This window comes from Lactuca saligna, chromosome 8, assembly GCF_052625555.1.
Source record: "Lactuca saligna cultivar CGN05327 chromosome 8, ASM5262555v1, whole genome shotgun sequence".
NCBI classification, from domain to species: Eukaryota; Viridiplantae; Streptophyta; class Magnoliopsida; order Asterales; family Asteraceae; genus Lactuca; species Lactuca saligna.
This window is the reverse complement of record NC_136424.1, coordinates 29,116,600-29,125,134: the sequence shown is the minus strand read 5'-3', so window position 1 is coordinate 29,125,134 and position 8,535 is coordinate 29,116,600. Positions and strand designations below refer to the sequence as shown.

Genomic DNA, 8,535 nt, shown 5'->3' with positions numbered 1-8,535 from the left:
ATGGTATGTGGTATGATGGGGGAACTCACTAAGCTTCATGCTTATAGTTTTCAGTTTTGTTTTCAGGTACCTCTTCATCAAAGGGGAAGGAGCTGGCACGGTAGCAACACATCACACACATGATTTCCACATTATGAGATTCTTGGGATTGTACTCTGACATTGTTATTATTTCATGATATGGTTTTGATACATGTGACCAAGGTTTTATGAAATGAAGTCACTTAAATTGTTATATCAAAATGAAATTTTTGGTCTTGAAAGTTGGGATGTTACATTTTGGGCCCTATTTGGAAAATTGGGCCATTGGTTGATTAGTGGGCCTTTGGGCATTTCAGATTGTAGTTTGGGTCATGGGATTGGACAAGGATAGGTTGGGGGTAAAATGGTCCTTTTTCTCAAGGTAGGGAGTTGTGGTTATGGAATGGAGCCCAATTGTTAATTGGTTGTATTTTTGATATTGCTAGTTCGGGAAGCCGTCAGGGCAGCAGCTAGGGATTCTTTCAGTGAGCTTCTGCAGTGTAAGGTGAGTCTCCTCACTTTATGTGTTATGTGGTATGAAAGTTATTCTGTGATATACGGTATGCTAGTTGTCTCTGTGATACTTGCACGTGAGACCTCGAGGGTTGCCCGCTGCAGTTAGATATCGGACCATGGGGGTGCCCATGGCATTCCGGATAAAGACCATGCAAGGGACCTCATGGAAATTATATGTTTATTGTATGCTATTATGGGGTTTTATGTTATATGTTATTTAGGGGAACCCACTAAGCTTTATTCTTACGATTTTCAGTTTATGTTTTAGGTACTTCATTTTTCAAATGAAAGAGCTCATCACGATTTTAGGGTACACACCACATGTTTCCGCATTCTGTGAATTACTCTGATTTAACGATGTTTTTGCTAACTCTTGGTTACATTGGTTTCATGAGAAGACATGTATTAACGATTTATTAATATAAAAACAAAATTTTTTATGTTTTGATTTTTGGGGCGTTATATATATATATATATATATATATATATATATATATATATATATATATATATATATATATATATATATATATATATATATATATATATATATATATATATAGGTTCTATGGAAAACAAAAAACTATAAAAATGCATAAAAAAATACTTATAGATCACAAAACTTTTTTTTTTTTGAAAAAATCGCACCTTTTAATACAAAGTCACTGAAAAAAATTTTGAATTTTTTTTTTATATTTAATTTTTTTGGCTAAATTTTAAAAAAAGCTACGATTTTTTTTGATGTGTAACATCAAAAAAAAAAAAAAAAAACTTTTGTGATGTCTAGATATTTTTTTATGCATTTTTATGATTTTTTTAGGGTTTTTTGTTTTCCATATAACCCTTCCATATATATATATATATATATATATATATATATATATATATATATATATATATATATATATATATATATATATAGATAGATAGATAGATAGAGAGTATACATTACAACCACGTAAGTTTAGGTTCTAAACCTCTAGACTATGTCGTTTTAAATTAGTAAGTATACCTGGTTTGGTTTCACTTGGTAAATATATTATCCCACATAATATTTCTTTATTCCATTATCATTGAACCATCTTCGTTTTATTTCTTCCATTATCGTTTATTTTTTGACTCTGCACCCAAAAAATGATTAATGAGAAGAAAATCTTTTGGAAAAAAATTGTTTCAAGGAAATCTTGTAGTATTTTAGAAAGGATATGATTTGTTAGGAAATCAGGTAGTATATTATTTTTCTCTTGAAAAATCCTTAGCTAATAAAATGATGTAGTTTCATGAGGTTTAGTACCTAAGCTTAGTTGGGTTGTAATGTGTGTGTATATATATATATATATATATATATATATATATATATATATATATATATATATATATATGTTGGAGCTTGCGAAACTAAGTGAATGTCCCTAAGTAATGAGATGAAGATAGATGGAGAATATATGTAAGAACATGTATCAAAGCATGTACTTATATTAAGAGTATGTAAGAGGCATACACAAGATACATGTAGCAGAACATGCATGTATATAAGTGTATATAGGTTTAGATGAGAAGGGTATTTGCTAAATACCTTAGTGATAAAAGAAACAATTAGAAGATGATTATATGCATTATAATCATAAGAGTATGTAAGTATGTCTATAAATTAATGGTATTGTAGAATGCCAATATGTTATTAGACATAAATCAAATTAAGTACTTAATGAGTTAATTACTAGAAGAGAAAGATTAGAAGGTCACTTGATGAAACAAAGAAATAGATTATCCATGGGACTAGTGTTTCTGAAGAGTCACATAAGTAAGATAGAGATGTAGAGATAGAAGGTTCCTTTGGGGACAATAGTATGGTTCTTTTAGGGAAAAGAGTAGAGATTCCTTCGGGAATAAGAGTATGGTTCTTATGAGAACAAGAGATAAAATGTTTCTTCGGGGACAAGAGTATGGTTCCTTCCGGGAAAATAGATAGAGTATGATTCCTTCGGGAATAGAGTAGAGGTTCCTACGGGGACAAAGAGTATGATTCTTTTAGGAATGAGATTATGTCCCTATGAGGAGACAGATAGATAATCTCTTTTGGCATGTAGATAGATGGTTCTTGCGAGAATCAAAATTGGTATGGTTAGAGAAGATAGATAAAAGGTTCCTTGCGAGGAACAAGATAAGAGAGCTCTCTATAAGAACTTAGATGTAACCCATGAGGGGTTAAGTTTAAGGAATTCATCAAGGATTTAAGAGTAGAAAGAAAGAGCAAGGATCCATGATAGATCATAAGAGAGAAGAGTAAGTCTGGATGAGTTCACATAGCAATGAAATTAAGATGTTCATTCCCTTAGAGTAAAGATGAGATTAGAGTATGAGATGTGACTGTTGGGTCTAGATGAGAAAAGAATGTTGAGGCATTAGAGTTGAGAATAGAGAGATATGAAGAGTAAGCAGAGCATGTGAAGGCATGCTAAGAGTTAGAGCATAGAGAAAAGATAGAGAAGTATAGAGAAGAAATAAAACAGAAAAGAGGCAAAGCAGAGAAAAGATAGAGTAGAAAAGAGAAAGAGTTAGAGTATGTACAGAGTCTGAGAAGAGGCTAAGAGTAGAGTATGAGAAACAAAGCAGTTGACAGAGAAAGAGATAGATGAGATGAGAAAGAGTAGAAGAGAAAAAACAGAAGAGATAGATGAATGAAAAGAGTAGCAGTGTATGCTACTAAAAGAAAGAGATTAGATTGGAAAGTATGAGAAAGAAGAGGAAGAAAAAAGAATAGCATTGTATGATATAAAAGAAAGAGATAAGATGATAGAGTATGAGAAAGAGAAAGATGAGAAAAGATAGATAGAAGAATAACTCACTAGACACATTATGTCTGATACTTCATAGATTTTATGTTTTATGGGTAAATGTACTAGCAGCCATGGTACCAGAAGAGAAGACAGGAGCATAAGGACAAGACTAGATAGTAGGGTGCTATTTACATATTTCCTTGTTGTTCTAGATTATATGTAGATTTTTATTATAAACCCGTGATTTGTCCTAGGAAGTAAATGTTTTAATTTATTTAGAATTCTCCATTGTGAATAAAACTCTGATAATTCCCATAGATTAGATGTATAGAAATCCGGGTTATTATAATATTGGTATTGGATGTATCTTTAGGAGCAACGTGTGTATAAGGGAACAACACAGAGCGATTAAACTTAGAAGAGTTCAATGCATTTTGGAGAATTTTGGTAGTTGCATAGAGTCGAATGATGATATTTTAATACATTAAATTTTGATGAGTTCATTATATTGTGGATGCCCTTTTTCTCTCCCTCGAGTGCTACCCCTTATAAACTCATGTTCATTTTCTATTTCTTCTAATACAAGTTATTGTGCCTTAGGTTTTTCTGAAAAGGGTTTCCACATAATTAACATTGTTCTTGGTTGTTTAATTTGCTTCTTGTTGCATTATATTTATACTTTGTTGATTGTATTGATCATAGGAAGGTAATTAGTCTAGATCATATTGTAGGGAACCCACTTGACTTTAACCGTATGAACGAACTGGATTTTATTTTGTAATCAATAATCAATAATCAAACCATCACTGCAATCTAATTTTAATCAAACAAAAGAATCTAGTAATGTATCTTGTTATATCGACTCCTCTTCCCATCATGATGCTCTGATACCAATTTGTTATGATAAAGTGTGACTGTGCAAGTTTGATAAGGTAGAAAACAATACACAAACCGACTCAAACACCACTAATTATATGCGGGTTTTCTTGGTTCTCCGTGAAATGTACTTGTATAGAGGTGAAGAAGGGAGATAATTGTGTCATTAACCAATCTAACTAATGGGATTTAGGACCTATTCATACCAATAGGATCCTCCCTTTTTTACATACTAGGTCTCTTAGACTATGTTTAAAGTCACAAACCCACAAAAACACATGTTATCATTGTGTACAATGTGATGCAAGATTCTCCAAACTGTTGAGTATTATAGCGCGGACCACTTCATTTACGATATTGTAAATGCACTAGATGCGCCCGTAAAGTATTCTGTAGCAGAACTGATAGTTTTCTTAGACGAACCAAAATGCCTAAATCTATAAACCCCATTACTAGTTGTATCAGGCACTTCCCATTCAAGAGTAGCCAAACCATAACTACTACCATTATATACATTCCACTTGAAAATCAAGCTAAAATCATCATCATCATAGGCTGCAACCCACCTCTTTCCTTGAAGCATCTCAACTACAGCATACGTGCCTTCGCTCAATAGGTCGTATCTCGGGTTTGGACTCCAAAAGGCAGCACTTGGTTTGTCTCCTTTACTAAAGAAGCCACTTTTTGGTATGGAAACATCTTCTTTCATGTCACCAAACTCTATGCCAGGTGGCGATGATTCACCGAAAGGATCTGGTAGGAGCTTCAATTGGACGGAGGAGAGATCTGGCGGAGATGGCCCTTTGTTACCAATCTTATGCCCTTTTGCCATTGACTCTGCTAATTTGTTGAATTCTTGGATGTATGCCAATAGAGTATGAGGACCATATAGTGTTGATGCAGCCTGTAGTTAATGGTCAAACATTAACAACTTCCAACTTGATATAAACACCATGAACATTGTTTGACCCTATAGGTCAAAGGAAAAGTCCAACTAAGAAGCTATTCTCTTAAACACTTTAATTACCTCGTATCTTTGTTGTTTATATTCTTCGGGAGTCGCTATGTATTGTGAGTATGTGTTGGTCAAGCCTGCTATTACAATATGTGTATCGTTGTCAAATTCACCATCGCTGTTACTTATGAGTGTCTGCTTCACCGATTCACGTAGTCTTCGACCTGACATGGTTGTGAACTCTGCAAAAACTTGGAAAATTAACTTCAGTTCTTTAGGAACTTTTACGTTAATAAGAGAACGAACGAACCTCCAGGAACCGATAATATGACTAGTTTGCCGATTCTCAGGATTTGAATCGGAACAATTGCTGGCTGCATTAAACATAAATCACAACTTAATTTGTTTAGATTAGATTAAATAAGAGAAATGGGGGTAAACAATCAAGATTACCGCCCATGCATAAGGGAAAAACATCTCTCCGGTGGAAAGAAGAACCGGCTTCGGCTTTTGACAATCGACTTGATAATCGCTTGGTTTTTTCAGATGATCTCTAACAAGTTTCCAGAACTCGTTAATCTGCATTCACCGATTAATCTTTATTATTTCCTAATATTTGTCGCCATAAAAACTAAGGAGTGCAACCTGACCTTTGTATCACCTTGTTGGAACCCAAAAGCACCAGGGCCATCAGTAGTTCCGGCAGCAAAGCCTGGGCCTAACGCCGCCGGACATGTCATGCCGCTCCGGCCACCGGCTAATGACACTTTGATATTCGTGAAGTTTAAGTAAACATGGCGGTAGTCGATTTTTCCGGTTAAGTGTTGTTTAGCTGAGGTGAATAGCTCAACTGCCTTCAGAAACTGTCTCTCCGCTATGATTTTCGTACTCTTTATTTCATCTGGGTACCCAGGACCCCGGCCAATGCAAAGCTGGTCGTCGCCATGGCAGGAGGAGTGATTGAAATCGCATGGTAAGCCAGTATCGGTGCAAAAAGCTCCCAACACATTCGGACTCACGTCTCCTACATTCGACTGACAAAACGCTCCAACAAATTTAGACCCATCGGCGTTCTTTCTCACTTTGAACCCTTGACTCGTCGTCTTTCCGCAAGGTTGACCGCCGGTGGCTTTTATGGCTGTTGCTTTCTCCTTCAAGATATTGATATCATCTATTCCATATTCAATAAGATCACATCAGTTACCTAAAACACTAGGAACACCTATATTCTATGATTGCTTTTACCTTGTGCATCAAAGGTGGTGGAGTTTGTAGTTTTTGAAGCGAACCAATCCTCAAAGAACCTAGCAGCAGCACCCTTGTTGTCACCACTAACGAGTGTGTTGTCTTTGCTCATAGAGGTTCCATGAGTTGCAAACCAGTTGAAAGCTCCGATGCTTTTTTGACTTGTGCCATCGACGAACTTCAAAAGCGTCATTTGGGTATCAACATCTCGTGGATATCGAGACCTTTCATCAGGTGGGTTAAACAGATACGCACTTGGACTCCGATTCACTCCCGCATTATCCAAATCCCCTACAAAAATGTCATGAAGTTTTCGGTATCAGTGTAAGATATAGATAACCCGAAGCCGGAAGTACAATGATGAAACTTGAAAGTTTCATCATGTGTAAACGCACCTGTGTTGATGAAGATGGAACCAGATTTGAGATTTTGATGAGCTTGAACAATGCTCATTTCAATGGCGGTAACAATGGCGTCAAAAGACTGAGGTATGAAGCCAAGTGAAGTTACAGAGTACACTACGTACTGCATGTAACCTCCTGGACCAGCATGAGTGTGAGTCCCACTTATGGCAACATTATCCTCTGTGTACAAGTTCCCAAATCTACGATTGTGTATAGAATCCAATACTGATTTTGGTGATGAAATTGATAGATTAAAGAATTAAGGGCGTTAAGTGTTACAACTTATAGTAGTAATTTTTTTTACCTTTTGGATAACCTCTCGAGGACTTTGATGGTGACAAGTTGAGACGCCATTCCAGCGTCAAGATTGACGAAAGCAATTCTAGGGCCTTCGGAGCTCTCAGCTACAATGAAAGCTCGTGCTCTTAGCCGGAAATGGATTCCGGCGGTGCTTTGATCAAGATTTGCATACCCCATCATGTTGACTCCGGCAGCTGGACCTGTGCTGTCATAGCTTCCAACTCCGATCAAGTAATTGGAGATTGCCGGAGATGGGAAGACACATACGAGTAGAGTGAAAAGTAAGAAAATAATATGATTTGGATACATATCTGACTGATGTTTGTTGTATTTGATGAAATTTATGATGGAATATATAGAAGGAGTTGGTTATGGTTTTCATCGGATGATATCTCTTAGGTTAAAACGAGTCTGTTAGGATTGAGGTGTGTGTTTTGTCTTATAATTGTAGGCACTCTTGCTGTCTTTACGGCGTACTTTGATTTGCTTAAACTCCACACACTATTTAGTTATGTTTTTTTTTTTTTAATTAAATATGAATTCTGAAATGCTTTTATTTTAAATTTGTTACTATATATTTATTTAGAAACATGTTAACACTACTGGAAAAAAATTATGACACACATTGTTTGTGTGTCATAAACATGCGACACACATTCTGTTTCATTAAAGCCCCGTCATAAATCATTACAAGATTAATGGGATTTAACGGCGACACCATTGGCGGTGACACCCAGCCGCTACCGTCGACCCCAATCCACGTGAAACCCTGATATTACACCTAACCGTCGACCCCAATCCAACGACTGGAACTCGACAGGCTAGAACACGATATTACGACACCAATACCGACGACAAGTGAATTTTTCTACTTCATTTTTTTTTCTCTTTTTCTTTTAGTTTTCTCTTCTCCCCATCAGCAAAACTCATATATTTTGTCGGTTTGTTGTACTTTGCCGAGATTTCCAACCTACGACTGGCGACGAGATAGTTCATCACCGGTGACCACCACACTTCCGGTGACAGGTGGAAATCTGACATTCTCTTCTGTTTTTTTTTCTTTGTCTTTTTCTTTTCTCTTCTCCCCACTGACAAAAATCATCTATCTTGTTTGTTTCTTGCACATTGCTGGAATTTTTAACTTATTGTTGAAAAATCGGTCCTACTGTCGGAAAGCGCCACCACCACCCTTCTCTATCAAATTACACCACCACAGGTTATATATAATATGTTTTTTTATTTTTTATATGTATAATATATATATATATATATATATATATATGTGTGTGTGTGTGTGTGTGTATCATTATAACATCTTGTTTTTAGGTACTTTCACTTTTGACCCTTATATTGAGATTAATTACATTTTGGTCCTTAAAAAGTAAGATTTGTGGCTGGGAGGGGCTAATATTGTCGTATTTTGAATAGTGGGGCGGAGC

The 8,535-nt window shown here is 35.7% G+C and overlaps 1 pseudogene; it reads right to left on the bottom strand.

The window, feature by feature from the left end:
• Positions 1-4,541: 4,541 nt before the first annotated feature.
• On the bottom strand, positions 4,542-7,276 carry LOC145012361 (neutral ceramidase 2-like; annotated as a pseudogene).
• Positions 7,277-8,535: the final 1,259 nt, after the last annotated feature.